The sequence below is a fragment of the Notolepis coatsorum genome, assembly GCF_963971535.1.
Source record: "Notolepis coatsorum genome assembly, chromosome: 3".
Classification (NCBI taxonomy): Eukaryota; Metazoa; Chordata; class Actinopteri; order Aulopiformes; family Paralepididae; genus Notolepis; species Notolepis coatsorum.
The window spans coordinates 187,108,635-187,128,634 of NC_140167.1; positions in this window are offsets into that span (position 1 = coordinate 187,108,635).

Below are 20,000 nucleotides of genomic sequence, written 5' to 3' on the forward strand. Positions count from 1 at the left end.
CCCTTCTCATCCTCCCCTCCTCTCTCCCCTCTCCTTCTCCCCTCTCTCTCCTCTCTACTCTATTACCTTCACCCTCCTCTCCCCTTCTACTCTATTTACCTCCACCCTCCTCTCTCCCCATCTACTTCCACCCTCCTCTCTCCCCCTCTACTTCCACCCTCCTCTCTTCCCCTCTACGTCCACCCTCCTCTCTCCCTCTCTACTCCCTCTACCTCCACCCTCCTCTCTCCCCCTCTACTCTATTTACCTCCACCCTCCTCTACTCCCTCTACCTCCACCCTCCTCTCTCCCCCTCTACTCTCTTTACCTCCACCCTTCTCTCTTCCCCTCTACTTCCACCCTCCTCTCTTCCCCTCTACTTCCACCCTCCTCAATCCCCCTCTACTCCCTATACCTCCACTCTCCTCTCTCCCCTCTACTCCCTTGACCTCCACTCTCATCTCTCCCCCTCTACTCTCTTTACCTCCAGCCTCCTCTCCCCTCACTCCCTACCCCCTCCCACCCCTCCATGGCCTCCCGACAAGGACTCACACAATCTCTGAACTTGATACGCAGAAAAGGAAGGCCTTTAGTATAGATTTTCCATTCTCTCTCTCTCTCTCTCTCTCTCTCTCTCTCTCTCTCTCTCTCTCTCTCTCTCTCTCTCTCTCTCTCTCTCTCTCTCTCTCTCTCTCTCTCTCTCTCTCTCTCTCTCTCTCTCTCTCTCTCTCCCACCCACCGTTCCAGTCCCCCACACACCCCACCCCCGCCTGCTCGCTCTCTGCCTCCCCTCCATCCGTGCCTCTCCTTCTTATTGGGGATTTGTATGCAGGCGGTGACCTGTGTGGCTACAAAGCACTGCACATTATTCTTGATCATCCCCCCCCCCCCCCCCGCAACCCCCACCCCCCGCTAAGCCCAGTTATGAAGAAGGATACCTTAATGATGCTCCCACCATTAAGAGTGCTTTATGTCACAACGTCTCCGTTCTCCCGTCCAATCGGTACAGTTTAGACGGAGGGTGTGCATGGCGAATGTACACGTATGATTCTATGAACAATGCCAAAGTTCATTTGACAGTGTCATTTGAAGTCCATAGATGCACTATCCGTACACGCCTCTGTGATTATAAATATGGGGATTATAATTGCGGAGCAAAGGGCAGCGTGTTGTTCGGCGTCACCGCCGCTCCCTCCAGGTGCTGGCGGCTGTATTGACGGAGAACTGGAGTGTGTCACATTACCATACGGTACGAGGCCTGCTTCCATTTCAACACCCTCCAGGTTTTTTTCCCCGTTGCCCCGTTGTTCCTGTTCTCGATGAAATCCAAAAGCAATATTTGTGTTATTATTTGTCTCGTATTTATGAAGATATTCAAATTGCCAGCACGGTATAGTATCGCACATGCGTGAATGGTAGCATGTGCGGTACACGGTTGCGGGTGTGTGAAGCGCGACGTGTGAGTGGAATTCATGAGCTATAGAGCAGTGTCTGCTGTCACAATGCCAGTATTGTGTCTGCAGCCGGCCCGTCCAGGCCCCCTCGTCTCCTCCCATCCCATCCCATCCCAGACTCATCCCTCTGTCTCTGGGCAGCCGAGCCACAGCACCGGCCTGGCCCGGAGCCAGTGTGGAAGCCCTCTGCCAAACCAGGATTATATTCAGACATTAATCACAGGATTCAACAAAATGTTTTTATACTTTTCAATGTCGCTACTGGGCTGTCACTGCTGGACCATCTCTGCAGTGGTGACGAATCCAAAGCACGCAGGCGGTTTTGGCATCTTCGCTCTCGCTCCATTATGTACATATATATATTAGGGATGTCCGATATTATCGGCCTGCCAATATTATCGGCAGATATTGGCATTAAAATGTGATATCGGAAAATATCGGTATCGGTTTTCAAAAAAATATATATATATTATTTTTAATATACATTTCTATAACCTTTATTTACCCAGGCAAGCAAGTAAGAACAAAGTCTGATTTTATTTATTGTCAAAAGTATGCATAATGTTGTGTTAATTCCACAACAAGAGATATGTAATGTTAATTACCTGAAATTATTCCATTTTTTGGAGGGGGAAACTCTGCAATATATCGGTATCGGTTGATATCGGTATAGGAAATTAAGAGTTGGACAATATCGGTATATCGGTATCGGTAAAAAAGCCAATATCGAGCATCCCTAATATATATATATATATATATATATATATATATATATATATATCTCACAAATACATCGCTGCAAATTAACAGCTAACCCAGGCTACTTGAGAATTCAGAGTGTTATTTTGGGTGGAGCCCCGCGAAATAGGGGAATGGCCTTTAATGTCCAGTCTCTTTTGTTGCCTCATTGTTGCAGCTTATTGTGTCATAAGTAATTCTAGCTGACTTCAAAGGAGGGTCGGGGCAACGACTGTAGGGTTGTGGGAAGCCCTGGAAGAAGTGTAACAAGGAAAACGACCTCTCAGATGGGAATGAGGATGTGCAGGTTTTCTCTTGTGAAAAGAGTTTGTTTCCCTCTATTGTCTTCCCCCCCAAATTGATGTGTGACCCAATTTTGGCGAATAGGGACGGATAATGCAGCAACCTGATGCCAAACCTGACCTCCCTGAAGTTTCCTTGTGTGCGTGTGTGTGTGTGTGTGTGTGTGTGTGTGTGTGTGTGTGTGTGTGTGTGTGTGTGTGTGTGTGTGTGTGTGTGTGTGTGTGTGTGTGTGTGTGTGTGTGTGTGTGTGTGTGTGTGTGTGTGTGTGTGTGTGTGTGTGTGTGTGTGTGTGTGTGTGTGCGTGCGTGCGTGCGTGAGTGCGTGCGTGTGTGTGTGTGTGTGTGTGTGTGTGTGTGTGTGTGTGTGTGTGTCTGTGTGCGTGTGCATGCATCAGGCAAATGAAAGTTCACATTTAATGCGTTTTGTAGGAGCTGAGTGGGAGCCTCGGAAAATGGCAAAGGGAGCAACGTAGAAATAGATCATATTTCCCGGTTTACTTTTGTTTTGTTTTCTTCTCTTTTCTAATGAACCAAAGCAATATATCAGAATTAAGGACAATCAGGCCTTTTCAATACCGGCGTAAGTGGATTTACGCAAGGCGTGTGTAGGAGACGAGAGAGAGCTTTGTTATTCCGCAGGGTGAAGCCCATCCACGTAGGAATACGACCAGTGATTGGATATAGTTGTGAATACTACTGAACTATACTATCGTGTTGTTATCATGCGGGCTGCGAGGTAATGGGGTCTCAAGGCCGGTCACTCGTGGAGAGAGAGAGAAAGAGAGTGCATGTGTGTGAGGGAGAGAGAGAGAAAGAGAGTGCATGTGTGAGAGAGAGAGAGAGAGAGAGAGAGAGAGAGAGAGAGAAAGAGAGTGCATGTGTGTGAGGGAGAGAGAGAGAAAGAGAGTGCATGTGTGTGAGGGAGAGAGAGAGAAAGAGAGTGCATGTGTGTGAGGGAGAGAGAGAGAAAGAGAGTGCATGTGTGTGAGGGAGAGAGAGAGAAAGAGAGTGCATGTGTGTGAGGGAGAGAGAGAGAAAGAGAGTGCATGTGTGTGAGGGAGAGAGAGAGAAAGAGAGTGCATGTGTGTGAGGGAGAGAGAGAGAAAGAGAGTGCATGTGTGTGAGGGAGAGAGACAGAAAGAGAGTGCATGTGTGTGAGGGAGAGAGAGAGAAAGAGAGTGCATGTGTGTGAGGGAGAGAGAGAGAAAGAGAGTGCATGTGTCAAGTCAAGTCAAGTCAAGAGTTTTAATTGTCACGGCATACAAGTATACAATGAAATGCGGGTGGTCTTGCCCGCAACAATGTGCAATACAGTGGTACAACATATAATAGAATCCAATAAAAAAACAACATTGTGCAATAAACAGGTAACAGGTAACATGGTGTGACATCTCGGTATCTGTACATAGTTATTTACAGAGCATATAGGACATGCTAGGTAGCTTTGGTAGTGCAATAAACTGTTCCTGTTATTCTAATTTAAAGTGGCCTTTCCTTTTGGCCATAAGTGTGCGGCATGAGTGTGTGCCCGCTCATGTTAAAGTGTTAAGTGGCTGCTAGTGTGTGAGCGTGCACAGCGTGCGTGTCGTGTGTGTGTTCATGTGTGCTTGTGTGTGGATAGTTCAGTGTTCTGTGGCACTCAATGTTCATTGTTCAGGGCTCTGATGGCCTGGGGGAAGAAGCTGAGCCTAAGCCGCTCTGTCCTAGTAGCTGGGGTTCGCAGGCGTCTGCCTGACCTCAGCAGCTGGAACAGGCTGTTATTGGGGTGGTGAGGGTCTTTCATTATCCTGCAGGCTCTGGATTTGCACCTCTTGTTGTATAGAACCTGCAGGGGAGGTAGTGCAATACCCGTGGTACGCTCGGCTGAGCGCACCACTCTCTGTAGGGCCTTCTTGTCTTGTGCCGTGCTGTTTCCATAACAGGCAGTGATGTTTCCGGTCAAGATGCTCTCTACAGCTCCTGAGTAGAAGGACTGGAGTATCTTCCCCGATACTCTGAACTTCCTTAACTGTCTCAGGTGGTAGAGGCGCTGTTTCGCCTTCTTTACTACTGTGTCTATGTGTGTTGACCATGTCAGATCCTCTGAGATGTGGACCCCCAGGTACTTAAAGCTGCTCACCCTGTCCACGGTAGCCCCGTTAATCATCAGTGGTGTGTGTGTCTCCTGCTGTCCTCTCCTATAATCCACGATCAGCTCCTTGGTTTTACCAATGTTCAGGAGCAGGCTGTTGTCCTGGCACCAGCGTTCCAGTACCTCAACCTCCTCCCGGTAGGCCTTCTCGTCCGAGATCAGCCCCACCACCACCGTGTCGTCTGCGAACTTCACTATGGAGTTGGAGCTGAACTTGGCCACACAGTCGTGTGTGTAGAGTGAGTACAGCAGGGGGCTTAGAACACAGCCCTGGGGGGACCCGATGCTCAGGGTGATGGTGTTGGAGGTCTGACCCCCCACCCTGTCCGCCTGGGGTCTTTCACTCAGAAAGTCCAGTACCCAGGCGCTCAGGGCGGAGCTCAGACCCAGCTCGATCAGCTTGTCCACCAGTCTGGTGGGGACTATGGTGTTGAACGCTGAGCTGTAGTCAATGAACAACAGTCTCACATAGCCCCCCTTCTGACGGTCAAGGTGGGAGAGGGTGCTGTGCAGTACCTGGGAGACCGCGTCGTCAGTGGACCTGTTTGTCCTGTATGCAAATTGCATAGGGTCCATATCACTGGGGAGGGAGGCACACATGTGGTCCTTGACCAGCCTCTCAAAACATTTCATGACCACAGAGGTGAGTGCCACCGGTCTGTAGTCATTTGGACATGTTGGGGAGGGTTTTTTCGGTACATGGATGATGGTAGACAATACATGTGTGTGAGGGAGAGAGAGGTGAGACAGAGAACAGAGAGCGAATGAGGAGGGAAAAGTAAGAGACATGGTGACAGAGAGACTGGTAAGAAAATAGAGGGAGAGAGGGAGGATTGATTGATTGATTGAAAACTTTATTAACAGATTGCAGAATGGGTACAATACAGTACAGCTCAATACTAACAACTGCTAAGTAGGGGGCATTTTAAAGAAAAATCCAGATCGATTGATCGCATGCTATACTCGATTGATCGTGTATTACTAAAAAAAAATTACACCAAAAAAAAAGGTTCGATTTTTTTTAAACTTTTTTTTTTTACTTATTTTTGTTCATTCACATATATATGTTTAAGGAAACCAACAAACAGTTATAATCTTACTGTGAAAAGATATGTAAAAAAAAAAAATAATAATAATTCTCATAGCTACGAGTATTACTCACGCCCATCCCTATACTGCTAAGACCAGAAAAAGACTTTCGTCTTGTACATAAGGGTCCTCCATTTTCAATTCATCAAGAGTTAGAGGAGATAGGAGGAGGAGAAGAGGAGATATAGATAGGTAGAGTGAGGAGGAATAAAGTAGAGAGGAATAGAGGGAGAGAGAGAAAGAGAGTGAGCGAGTGAGTTAGAAGAGATAGAGAAGAGAGAGGAGGAAGAAAGTAGAGAGGAATAGAGGGAGAGAGAGAAAGAGAGTGAGCGAGTAAGTTAGAAGAGATAGAGAGGAGAGAGAGGGGTAAGATGGAGAGGAGAGAGAGAGTGATAGAAAGAGAGGGAGTGCGTGGAGAATTAAGGCATTGTTTAGCGGAGTCGCCACTGAGCAGCGGGAGCTGGAGCAGTGGGGATTGTTGGCGAGGCTGGAGGTTGGGGGTCCATACTATCACTGTCTCCCCCACTGGAGGGATCTCTACGGGGGGAAAGAGTGCCCTCTGCTCCCCCCTACACTCCTAACACATCCATCCACAGACCTCGCGCCTCCTCACACGCATTCCATGCATTCTCTCCACTATTGGCCTGTCTATCTTCCTCGCCCGCTCTCACATCAATGCTCTCTCTCTCTCTCTCTCTCTCTCTCTCTCTCTCTCTCTCTCTCCCCCCCCGTCTCCCCCCATCTCAATCTGTTACACTGCAATAGAAAGCTGATATCTCACTTCATACAAGTGAGACGTTTGCACAGAAAGTGCCCGCGTGTATTCGGTTTCATACACCGCCGATGTTCTTTTTTTACACGAAAGTATTAAAAACACAAACGGCGTTAAATAGCTGCTTGACGCAAGCAAATGTGCACGAACGGGTTAATCATTCTTTGTGAAGACATTTTTCACGCGTGAAATCGTGATTCATAACGGGTACGATCGGTGCACGCAGTACACTCCACCCTCCTCTCTCCCCCTCTACTCCCTTCATCTCCACCCTCCTCTCTCCCCTCTACTCCCTTCACCTCCACCCTCCTCTCTCCCCTCTACTCCCTTCATCTCCACCCTCCTCTCTCCCCTCTACTCCCTTCACCTCCACCCTCCTCTCTCCCCTCTACTCCCTTCATCTCCACCCTCCTCTCTCCCCTCTACTCCCTTCACCTCCACCCTCCTCTCTCCCCCTCTACTCCCTTCATCTCCACCCTCCTCTCTCCCCTCTACTCCCTTCACCTCCACCCTCCTCTCTCCCCTCTACTCCCTTCACCTCCACCCTCCTCTCTCCCCCTCTACTCCCTTCATCTCCACCCTCCTCTCTCCCCTCTACTCCCTTCACCTCCACCCTCCTCTCTCCCCTCTACTCCCTTCATCTCCACCCTCCTCTCTCCCCTCTACTCCCTTCATCTCCACCCTCCTCTCTCCCCTCTACTCCCTTTACCTCCACCCTCCTATCACCCTCTCTACTCCCTTTACCTCCACCCTCCTCTCTCCCCCTCTACTCCCTTCACCTCCACCCTCCTCTCTCCCCCTCTACCTCCACCCCCTCTCATCCTCTCTACTCCTTTCAACTCTACCCTCCTCTCTCCCCCTCTACTCCCTTCACCTCCACCCTCCTCTCTCCCCCTCTACTCCCTTTACCTCCACCTTCCTCTCGCCCCCTCTACTCCCTTGACCTCCACCTTCCTATCTCCCCCTCTACCTCCACCCTCCTCTCTCCCCCTCTACTCCCTTTACCTCCACCTTCCTATCTCCCCCTCTACCTCCACCCTCCTCCCTCCCCCTCTACTCCCTTTACCTCCACCCTTCTATCTCCACCCTCATCTATCCCCCTCTACTCCCTTGACCTCCACCCTCCTCTCTCCCCCTGTACCTCCACCCTCCTCTCTCCCCCTCTACTCCCTTGACCTCCACCCTCCTCTCTCCCCCTGTACCTCCACCCTCCTCTCTCCCCCTCTACTCGCTTTACCTCCACCTTCCTATCACCCCCTCTACTCCCTTTACCTCCACCCTCCTCTCTCCCCCTCTACTCCCTTGACCTCCACCCTCCTCTCTCCCCCTCTATCTCCACCCTCCTCTCTCCCCCTCTACCTCCACCCTCCTCTCTCCCCCTCTACCTCCACCCTCCTCTCTCCCCCTCTACTCCCTTGACCTCCACCTTTCTATCTCCCCCTCTACTCCCTTTACCTCCACCCTCCTCTCTCCCCCTCTACCCCCACCCTCCTCTCTCCCCCTCTACCTCCACCCCCTCTCATCCTCTCTACTCCTTTCAACTCTACCCTCCTCTCTCCCCCTCTACTCGCTTTACCTCCACCCTCCTCTCTCCCCCTCTACTCCCTTGACCTCCACCCTCCTCTCTCCCCCTCTATCCCCACCCTCCTCTCTCCCCCTCTACTCCCTTGACCTCCACCCTCCTCTCTCCCTCTCTACCTCCACCCTCCTCTCTCCCCCTCTACTCCCTTGACCTCCACCCTCCTCTCTCCCCCTCTACCTCCACCCTCCTCTCTCCCCCTCTACCTCCACCCTCCTCTCTCCCCCTCTACTCCCTTGACCTCCACCCTGCTATCTCCCCCTCTACCTCCACCCTCCTCTCTCCCCCTCTACCTCCACCCTGCTATCTCCCCCTCTACCTCCACCCTCCTCTCTCCTCTCTATCTCCACCCTCCTCTCTCCCCCTCTATCTCCACCCTCCTCTCTCCGCCTCTATTCCCTTGACCTCCACCCTCCTCTCTCCCCCTCTACTCCCTTGACCTCCACCCTGCTCTCTCCCCAACTCTACTCCCTTGACCTCCACCCTGCTCTCTCCTCAACTCTACTAGTACTGCTGAATAACACAATGCAGGGATGCTTCTCCTGTGCCAATCAACAGCAACGTCACCTCACAGCCTCTCAGCACCAGAGAAGACGTTACAACAGCAGAACCCGCTCACACCTGCACATTTACAGCTGTCAAAACACCCTGCTGATGACACACATACTGTTGGTAGAAAACACGGAGAACGTGTCGCTCTGCCAGAGGAACCATCCTAGGTATCATAGGTGCCATCACACACACAGACACCGGCGCCTGCGCATGCACACACAAGCGCACACGTACAGTAACACCCACACACTGTACTCTGCACACTTATGTTTCAAGGCACTGTTTCAATTTGATCAGACATTCTAGCACACAGATTCAGTACAGCATCTCACAGAAGAGGGAACGCAAGCAGCATATTCATGAGCGGGAAAGCACATTATTATCCCGTCTGTGTGTGCGTGCGTGAATGTGGACGTTGACAAAATTACATAAATGTATTACATGTCACAGCAATCAATTACGTGTGGATGTTTAGCGCAAAATAAGCCATGCGTGAAAGATTCATGCTTGTATTTCACGATTCAACAGTTATTTGTAAAATAGGACGGTGCAAACGATGATGAAACTAACGGAACGCAGTAGGACACCGTGGCAATTGCCTTAAAATTCCTGCGCCGGCTTGTGAGGTTATAGAGTTCTTCTGGCAGAAATATGCTGTTTGATTCATAAAACATGTTTCTCAGTCCTAATAAACATCAGTAAATGACAGTGTTGCAAGAAACCCACAGAATCTTGATAGTTGCTTGGACACACACATGTACACATGCACACACTAACACATACATGCACGAACGCACGCTTGCATGCACATCTTTTTTTTATGAAATGTACCCTTGCTGTTTTCTGTTCATCGATGCAAGTGTGATGCTCTGCAGTAGAAATGTTACTCTCGATACAATTTACCTCAAGCTGTCACAACTGTCGGTTAAGTAAGGCTCTGGATTGTAACAAAGGATTAAATAGTTTATTTAAACTAAACAAAAACAACCAAGTACACAGGGTGTGTGAATGTAGGGTGTTGTAGAAGTAGCAGTGAACCAAACCAAAAGAAAAGCCTCAAGCGGGGAGCAGTGGTGAATATTCATGGCAAGGGGAGCCATATTTTTAATATAGTTTACAATCATTTCAAAAATCATAATTTTTCATCTCTGTGTTATAATAATTTTCTCCCTCCTGGAGAAATGAACCGAACGAGCGAATCTGCGCCCACTCTCTATAACACCCATGTACATGTCAAAATACTTCCCAAAGGTCAGTGAATACCACGATCACAACACCAGAGGGAGCTCCACAAATCATGTTAAACCCAGATTCGGCTCAAATAAGGGACTAAACACGTTTCGCAATTATGCCACATCAATGTGGAACGCCCTACCCAAAGCTGTAAAGGAATGTGGATCACTACCCACTTTCAAAACCTCTCTCAAGGGACACCTACGGGAGACTGCAATTCAACACTGGCCCCTGTAAATATCCTAACCCAACCCCCTCCAATGTACAGTCATTTACCTAGTATGGTTTTGTCAATAGTCCAATGTACAATTTTGTTTGTTTATACAGTGTCTCCCCCCCCCCCCCTCAATGTACAGTTTTGCTTGTTTATACAGTGTGCCCCCCCCCCCCCAACCACCTCCAATGTAAATTACCCAGTATGGTTGTCAATATCCCAATGTACCCAACCCCCCCCACCCAACCTCCTCCAATGTACAGTTTCTACGTCAAATGTATATACTCCCTTTTCTTGACTCCTTCTGTATCACAAACAGTACTGTATTTGCAAATCTGGTATGTCATAAATGTATAGATGTAGCAGTACTGACTATCTGTATGTCATGTATGTCATATATGTCCTGATGAATTGAAAATGGGGGACCCTGATGTAAACAAGACAAAAGTCTTTCTCTGGTCTGCATCCCCTTAACAATTGTGTGTATTGAGCTGTACTGTATTGTACCCATTCTGCAATCTGTTAATAAAGTTTTCAATCAATCAATCAATCAATCAACACTGAGGCAGCCCAGGTACACTGCTGGAAGCATTATTTTGATTGACATTGAAGCCAGGCTTGGATGTCATTTTCTGGCGTCTCTTAAAGGTGCTATGCATTATAAATGTCATTTTTCAGTCTCTAGCATTGTATTATAGTAATAGGAGTTCGTATCAATGTGTTTTTGGGCCTAAATACTATATTGGCGAATTCCTCAGCTACAGCCCATCCCCTCTTTGCCTCTAGTAAATCAGGTCATGTTGATTTGACGACCTGGTGCACGTCACAGGGCGCTGTTTATAGCGCACGGTGATGTGATTGGCTCTGTGGTTTTAGTAATGCCCGCCTCCATTCTTGCTACCTGCAGGGTGGAAGGTTTGTCCAGAAGATCACTAATCAGCTGAAGCCTGATGCGGTTCCCTCGGTCTTCGACAGACAGACCGGCGTTAGCTCTCGGGACTCGGGAGCGATCGCTAGCTACTTAGCACCAGCCGGGGCCGGCGTTAGCAACCGGGAGCGTCGTTGAGCATTCAGCCTGCTGGCTACCTAGATCCACTTCAACCAGCGTCGCGGAGCATTCAGCCTGCTGGCTACACAGCTTGTCGGTGTGCTGGAGCCTCTGCAAGCTAACGGTAGCTGGCTCCAGGCTATTAGCACATCGACAAGCTGCTGGAGCTCCCGACGCTCGGCTGGTTGAAGTGGATCTAGGTAGCCAGCAGGCTGAATGCTCCGCGACGCTCCCGGTTGCTATCATGTGCAGGTCCTCTTCTCAGACCTGTGTGGCGTGGCAAAGCACTGCACACGCATCATGCAAGCTACACATCGCTGCATGTTGATCAATGGTGGCCCACTCGGTGCATCACAGTGGGCTACTATTGTGCTAACAACAACCGCGGTGTCCGGCTTGTCGGCCGGCATGAGTGCTCGATTTGGGGTGGTTCTCTCCTCCTTGTGTGCCCCCGTTCTCGCGGGTGTCCTGCCGGGGAGCTTGTGGACGCGACAACAGCGGCGGCCGTAGCGTTAGTTAGCTCATAGCTATTGTGTACCACTAGCGTTACGGCGGGCTCGAGCACCCTACGGCTGCCGCCGTTGTCGCGTCCATGGGCTCCCCGGCAGGGTACCCGTGGGGACGGGGGTGTACAGAGAGGAGAGAACCATTTTGTGTCGGGCGTGCATGCCGGCCAGCGAGCCGGACGTCGGGATATGTTGTTAGCACAATAGCTACCAAGCTAAGCTATGTTAGCTTCTAACGGTGTATACACAATATGTACAACGACACAATGATTTACATTATTACAAATATGGTAACGTGGTTGTGGCTTTTACAAATAGTGGTAACATATATATAGATAGACAGTACTGCTACATCTCTATATTTATGACATACCATATTTGTATTGCTTCAGTACTGCTATGATGGAGACCAGAGAAAGACTTTCGTCTTGTTTACATCAGGGTCCCCCAATTTCAATTCATGGTAACATATTATATATATATAGATAGACAGTACTGCTACATCTCTATATTTATGACATACCATATTTGTATGTAACCTGAAACCTAATCTCTGACGGCGAGATGGGCGGAGCTATTTGGTGGGTGGCTGTCACTCAAAGCATTCTGCCAGAATGGGTGGAGCCAAGCCAATAATAGCCTGCTTTCATGAGGCTGAAAAATGCTGGTTTTGAGTACAAGATTAGAAATATAAAACAATGATTATTTTTGGAATAAAAATTACAGATGTGTTACATAGACTCACAGGAAGTGTGTAAAGTTGCCCAAATAGTGCTAGGAATAGCAGTGCATAACCCCTTTAACATATTATTAGCCAATACGATTCAAGCTTAATTCAATGGGGTTGGTCTTAACGGCCCACCAGCCTGGTGAACTGGGGATTCCACTAGGATCTGGCTGCCTCAGCCTGGGCGGCTGGGCCAGAAGTTCAAGACTAATCAAATCACATTCAAAGCTAAACGTGACAAGTTTTAGTAGCTAGAAATCAACAACAATGGAAGGTGACAGAGATCTTGTCGAGTATCTATTACTAAATGATTTCACTAGATTAAAATTTGAACAACAATTGCTCATCAAAGCAAAAGGAAGGCCGACACCACAGCTCTGCATTGTTCGGGCAAGAGCCGGGAAGGGACAACATACTTTTAATGGCGAACTGGAATGGCTAACTGGTTCGGCTAACAGAGGACAATGTTTTGTTGGAGATGTTTCAAGATTCAAGAGGTTTATTTTGGACAAAGCGGCTGTGGGACTAAACAATCCCTGGACCACCACTGGATATTCTGATTTAACAAATCTGTCCAGGTCCATTGACAAGGTAAGCCTACGGTACTTCATAGTGCTGACCAATGTCAATAGTGTGCTATTCCATTTCTGCTATGCTGAATTCTAACTAACGTTAGCAATCTATAGTTCACTGCCATAGCAAGCTACCTTCATAGTAAACATTATTTAATATTTGACAGCAATACAAAGGGTGGAAAACAGCCAAAAACAAAACAAAACAGCCATGGCTAGATTTAGTAATGGGTGAATGACAAGAGCTCACGTTACGTTAGTCCACCGGAATCAAAGACCGGTCACCGGTGCTAGCTGGCTAACTAGCTAACATTAGATCCTGTCAAAACAAATGGTTTGGTATGACTGTCAAGTTATTTGACATTAGCTATTTATGGGTAGAATATTCTGATTCTAGCTCACTAGATCACTCAGTCACATTAAACTGTTTCCTTTTTATAGCTTCCTTGCTACTAACGTAACGTTATGTGACTGGTGTAAACAAACTGCACCTCGCTGGACTACTTCCAGGGGCGTTCCAAGGGTGCATTCCAGTCCGTCTGAATGTAATATTAGTGGTTTTGACACAGCAACGTTTAACGCATTATCAAAACATAGGTTGTGAAAAATTCTGACTTGGCAATTGGCATGATGGCATCCTCGGCCATTTAACCAGTGATGGGCAAGCTACTTGGAAAATGTAGCAAGCTACACTACAAGTTACTCTCGATTAAATATAGCTCAACTACAATGGAAGCTATCCCCAGAGAAATGTAGCAAGCTACACTACAAGAACATGGCAAAAATAGCTAGCTACATCGGCACTACTTTTTTTTTTTTTTTACTTCGTGACCAAGTTTCCACCAAACAAATAGGCAGGAAAAAAATTTCTCAGTTTGATTGTTTATTATAAAACTGAAACAAGCCCTCGGTCTGGCTTTTTGTGTCATCCTTTTAACATGAACTTGTATTACACACTTCTTCAATATCTGAATTGTTTTACTTCATTTTACTAGTATTATGCTACCATGTATATACTACTACCAACTATGCTAATATGTCTATACTACTACAGTATGTACTCAGAGTATAACACTCAAGCTTGACACTGACAAACAATACTACTTATCCTTGGCTGCTAGATATGTACCACTCCTACTGACTTGTTGTACACAATTTGTAAGTTGCTTTGAATGAAAGTGTCAGCTAAATGACCAAATGTATTTAAATATGTAACTCACAAAACATTCCATGGCCCCAAAATCATGTGAAAACCCCCCCTGGGGGTCCTGTCCCACAGGTTGAGAACCACTGCTTTTGCCTCTTTTTTTCTTTTCTCCACCCCAATAATATTGTTCATTTTCTGCCTACAGTGAAACATCATGATAGCAGCTATCTTAGTTAAAGCTGTTGACAAAGTGTACTGACTTGTGTGCTGTTTGGGAACAGTTGATTTTCATCAGCTCACCTGAATGTGTCCTCTGAGGCTCAAGTTAGTGCTGGACGTGTTGAGAGAGCAGCATATGTTTTAGCCGTTTTTTCAGTCAAACTCATAAATGTGTCCCAGATAGGGCCATGGATAGTCATTGTTGTTATTGACATCATCATCTTCATCAATGCCATCGAACCCCTCTGCCATTTCACGCAGACTGGTTCATGTAATCCGTTAAATTGCATTCATTCAATACGTCTGTGTTTTGATTTTCACTTCCTGCTTTGCGGCTGGAGTCCCGCCCTATCCTGCCTCTGATTGGCCTACCCGTAAAGTTTTGGCCTACCATACCCAATCGTGAGTCGTCACTCATATCTAAACAAACCAACCAATCATAGTGGGTTTTTTACGGGGAGTTTTTTTTTCTCCTCGCAGATCTTCTAGTCTAGACTGGAAAGTAGCGTGTAAAGTTTCTCGTCGCTACGTTACTACTTCGTTCTATAAATAGCTCCGCTACAGAGATCGCTACCCTGGTTAAAAAGTAGCGAGCTACCAGCACGCTACTGAGAATTGTAGTTAAGCTATGTAGCGTCGCTACTTGTAGCTAGCTACTGCCCATCACTGCATTTAACTCACACAACGCCACTGGGAGGGAGAGAGTTAATATGCCAGGTCAGAGAGAGAGAGAGAGTTAATATACCAGGTCAGAGAGAGAGTTAAGAAGCCAGGTCAGAGAGAGTTAAGAAGCCAGGTCAGAGAGAAAGTTAATATGCCAGGTCAGAGAGAGTTAAGAAGCCAGGTCAGAGAGAGAGTTAATATGCCAGGTCAGAGAGAGTTAATATGCCAGGTCAGAGAGAGAGTTAATATGCCAGGTCAGAGAGAGAGTTAATATGCCAGGTCAGAGAGAGAGAGTTAAGAAGCCAGGTCAGAGAGAGTTAAGAAGCCAGGTCAGAGAGAGAGTTAATATGCCAGGTCAGAGAGAGTTAATATGCCAGGTCAGAGAGAGTTAATATGCCAGGTCAGAGAGAGTTAATATGCCAGGTCAAAGAGAGAGTTAATATGCCAGGTCAGAGAGAGAGTTAATATGCCAGGTCAGAGAGAGTTAATATGCTAGGTCAGAGAGAGAGTTAATATGCCAGGTCAGAGAGAGAGAGAGTTAATATGCCAGGTCAGAGAGAGTTAATATGCCAGGTCAGAGAGAGTTAATATGCCAGGTCAGAGAGAGTTAATATGCCAGGTCAGAGAGAGTTAATATGCCAGGTCAGAGAAAGTTAAGAAGCCATGTCAGAGAGAGTTAATATGCCAGGTCAAAGAGAGAGTTAATATGCCAGGTCAGAGAGTTAATATGCCAGGTCAGAGAAAGTTAATATGCCAGGTCAGAGAGAGTTAATATGCCAGGTCAGAGAGAGTTAATATGCCAGGTCAGAGAGAGTTAATATGCCAGGTCAGAGAGAGTTAATATGCCAGGTCAGAGAGAGTTAATATGCCAGGTCAGAGAAAGTTAAGAAGCCAGGTCAGAGAGAGTTAATATGCCAGGTCAAAGAGAGAGTTAATATGCCAGGTCAGAGAAAGTTAATATGCCAGGTCAGAGAGAGTTAATATGCCAGGTCAGAGAGAGTTAATATGCCAGGTCAGAGAGAGTTAATATGCCAGGTCAGAGAGTTAATATGCCAGGTCAGAGAGAGTTAATATGCCAGGTCAGAGAAAGTTAATATGCCAGGTCAGAGAGAGTTAAGAAGCCAGGTCAGAGAGAGAGTTAAGAAGCCAGGTCAGAGAGAGTGTGGCAGCCATCAGACTGCCTCATATACACCTGGTAGATCAATTAGGAGGATGGGTCTCCTGCAGGGAGAACAAAGAGACCGAGCAACACAAACAGAGCAGGGAGGGCCATCACACTGTCCCATAACATTAGTTTGAATCCTGCTAATATTTTCCCTGTCTTTCCTGCATGCGATATTGAGGGCTCTATTTTCGTGCTGGCTCAAGGCCAGCGGAGTCGCCGGTGCATGCTGTTTTGTTGGGCACAAGGCAAATACATTCCACCGGCGCCTGTTTGGCAATTTCCGTGACTCGAAGAGAACCTGCTTGAGCCAAGATGGTTGCGCCTGTGCCTGCTCAGACAACATCTGAGCACAGACTCTGGACCTCTGAGTTAATTTCGTGACAATAGACTATTTGAACATCTGTCCCAATGTCAACAAGCATGAGAAACTATGGGCTAGATCCACAAAGAATGGATTGCACGGTGAGAATTGCACCCTTACTTACAATTCATTATGAATTGAAAATGGGAGACCCTGATGTAAACAAGACGAAAGTCTTTCTCTGGTCTGCATCCCCTTAACAATTGTGTGTATTGAGCCGTACTGTATTGTACCCATTCTGCAATCTGTTAATGCAATTTTCATTCAATCAATCACCTGTGCGGAATGGTGACGATCGAAAGGCGACTAATTCAACTTTGCAACAATTTATTGGTTGATCAGCGAAAACGCAGCCTAGAGCCGACAGACGAGAGCAAAGTGCCGCGACATGCGCACGAGTGTGTGACGGCCCGCCGTCGGGCCGTCCGATGCTTAAAAGGTTAAACCGAATGGAGCCTCCTAATCAGTCAATCACAACGAGGTAGTTAAGCGTTACACTGGATATTGAATTCATGTGTGGATCAGAGTCAGTTGATTCACATCAGTATGCATTGCAACCACAGTTGAATAGAGCAGTTGGTATTGTGCCAAGACCGATACCAAAACTATACTTTTTTTTATATTTGCTTAGTTATGTGCGTTGCATGTGCTGTGTGAGCCAATCGGAGGCTATGTTACATTTAGGATGATTTTGGATTATGGTTGAAGACAAGAAATGTTATATCTTGGAACAAACATGCTTATTGGCTGCCTGGCACTGATGAGACTAACTACTTTGGTCAATTTGGTATCAAATGACACCAAATTATTTTTCGATACTCGATGGTATTGAAGCAATTTGATCGATACCATAAATGTATCAAATCTAGATTGCCCAGCCCTACAGTTCAACACGTTGCTACATACACATGTGATTATACTTTTTGCAACTTCAAGGTTCAAGGGCATAGAACTACTTTCTTTCAGGTGGACCGCCAACACAAAGCCAAGGAAACTGAGGGGTCCTGCCTACAGATGTGAGGGAAGGAAACTGAGGGGTCCTCTTTAAAAAAGGAATGTACTCCTTCATGTGAACACACTGATGATGGCCAGATGGCCCAAAACGTTTTGTGACAGATGAACAATTCATTGAGCATATAGGTTTGGTTACAATGTCTGGAATTCTGCATCCAGCGCTATACTGTGTTTAACCTCTTGAGCCCTAGCCCTATTTTCTGAAAATCCGCCTAAAAATACATACCTAAGTATATGGAAGATTGCTCCACTTTTACAAGGTCAATTAGCATGTTCTTGGTATCTAGGGACATCTATGGATCTCAGGGAATGTAATCCCAATGTCAGATTCAGGTTTGTGGTAGATAATCCCGAAAAATAAGATAAATAAAAAAGTGAATCCACAAGTAATTTGATTGACAGGAGCTGGTTTGAGCTGGGTAATGTCGTTTTTCAAAATGCCAATGCCCATTGAAAGCCCTGGGTCTCCTCTCCTCATATGACTACAAACAAAATGGCGGCACGCATTTCCAAGTGTCTATATTAGCCGGTTTCCGAATAGATTTCCAAAACTCATATTTTACTAATAACATTTGAACCTATTGGTAAACAAACGTATTGCTGAAAATATACACTATGACTGCTGTTTTGACAGGGTTAGGGTGTTTACTCTTGGCTACATTTGAAAAAAAAGCAACATTAATTCATACAGTCTGTAGAGATGGATTTATGGTGTGATGTCATTTTGGGTCCGGTACCGGACCCGTCCGGCTTACCACATAGTTTTATAAACAAGGACAAGAACAGGAGATAGCCCTATTAAAAACTCTTGAACACACACACAAACACACACTGCACCTTAATATGCACTTATACACAAGACACTTTCTGTAAATAATTGAATATTTGACTATTTCTTACCTCATTTTATATTTTATTTTATTTTATCTTACTACTACTTTTATCTTACTAAGTACTACTTATTGTTACCATTCTTGTATTCATTGTTGTTTCTTAATTGTGCACTGTTGAGTCTGAGCTCGAAACACAAAAATTGCATTACCTGCAATGCCCCTGTATTGTTGTGTATTTGACAAATAAAAAACTTGAATTTGAACTTGAACTTGAACTTGAACATGGACATGGAAACCGAAAGCTGTCATGGACATCACATTCACAACATTTAAAAAATACTGGTACATTGAGGTATTGCTATACTTTGGGGAACTTTGAGGTTCTTTGGGGTATTTCGTGATACTTTGTGATATTTTAGGGTATACTTTGGGGTATTTTGGGGTACTTTGGGGTGTTTTGGGGTATACTTTGGGGTATTTTGGGGTATACTTTGGGGTACTTTGGGGTATTTTAGGGTATACTTTGGGGTATTTTGGGGTACTTATTTTTTTTTTGGGGGTACTTTGGGGTATTTTCTGGTACTTTGTGATGATTAGTAGGACCCATCATCACTTGTTATCTTATAGATAGATAAATGGCTTAACAACTGAGCTAACGTTAGCTATCTGCTCCGTCCAAAATCCGAATTTCATGGATATATCCTTGGGTAAAATAGTTAGTTTATTAACGTTTATTCAACATAATAATAATAATAATAATAATAATAATAATAATAATAATAATAATAATAATAATAATAATAATAATAATAATAATAATAATAATAATAATAATAATAATAATAATAATAATAATAATAATAATAATAATAATAATAATAATAATAATAATAATAATAATAATAATAATAATAATAATAATAATAATAATAATAATAATAATAATAATAATAATAATAATAATAATAATAATAATAATAATAATAATAATAATAATAATAATAATAATAATAATAATAATAATAATAATAATAATAATACATTTAATTTGTAGTGCTGTTGGGGAAAATGTGTATATGAAGTGAACTAGTTTAATATGGGTCAACTAAGCAGTACTGAAATGTCTATCTGCCTATCTCAAAGTTGTTTTAAGAACATCAGCCGTTGTTTTAAGAACATCAGCCAGACCGTCTTTCAGTACTGCTCAGTTGACCCATATTAAACTAGTTCACTTCATATACACATTTTCCCCAACAGTGCACTTTACATTTGGAACCAAATTGCTAAGGTTTGACTGTCAATACAACGTCAACACTGTCTGCTTGCTAATGTTAGCTAATTGGAACTGATTTTCAGACGGGAAAGCAACCAACAATATTGTCCGTGCGGAACCCTTATCCCCAACACATAGTTCTGCCCCACCTAGAATAATTTTCACCAGCCGCCACTGGGTCTACCTGTCCCTCTGCTTTGCAGTAAACAGAAAATACATTACGTTCCCACTTTATGCAATCAGGAGAGAGAACTCCACACTGCAGAAGTAAAGTCTAACAAAAATAAGAAATAAAAACGAGTTAAGGAAATGTGTCCAGTGTGTCGCAGAGCGGAGGGACTGAGAGCCCCATGTTACTGACCAGATACTCTATATCAGTGATGGCTATTGGAATGTAGAGCTATTATTTCCCATGTAGACCACTTATTT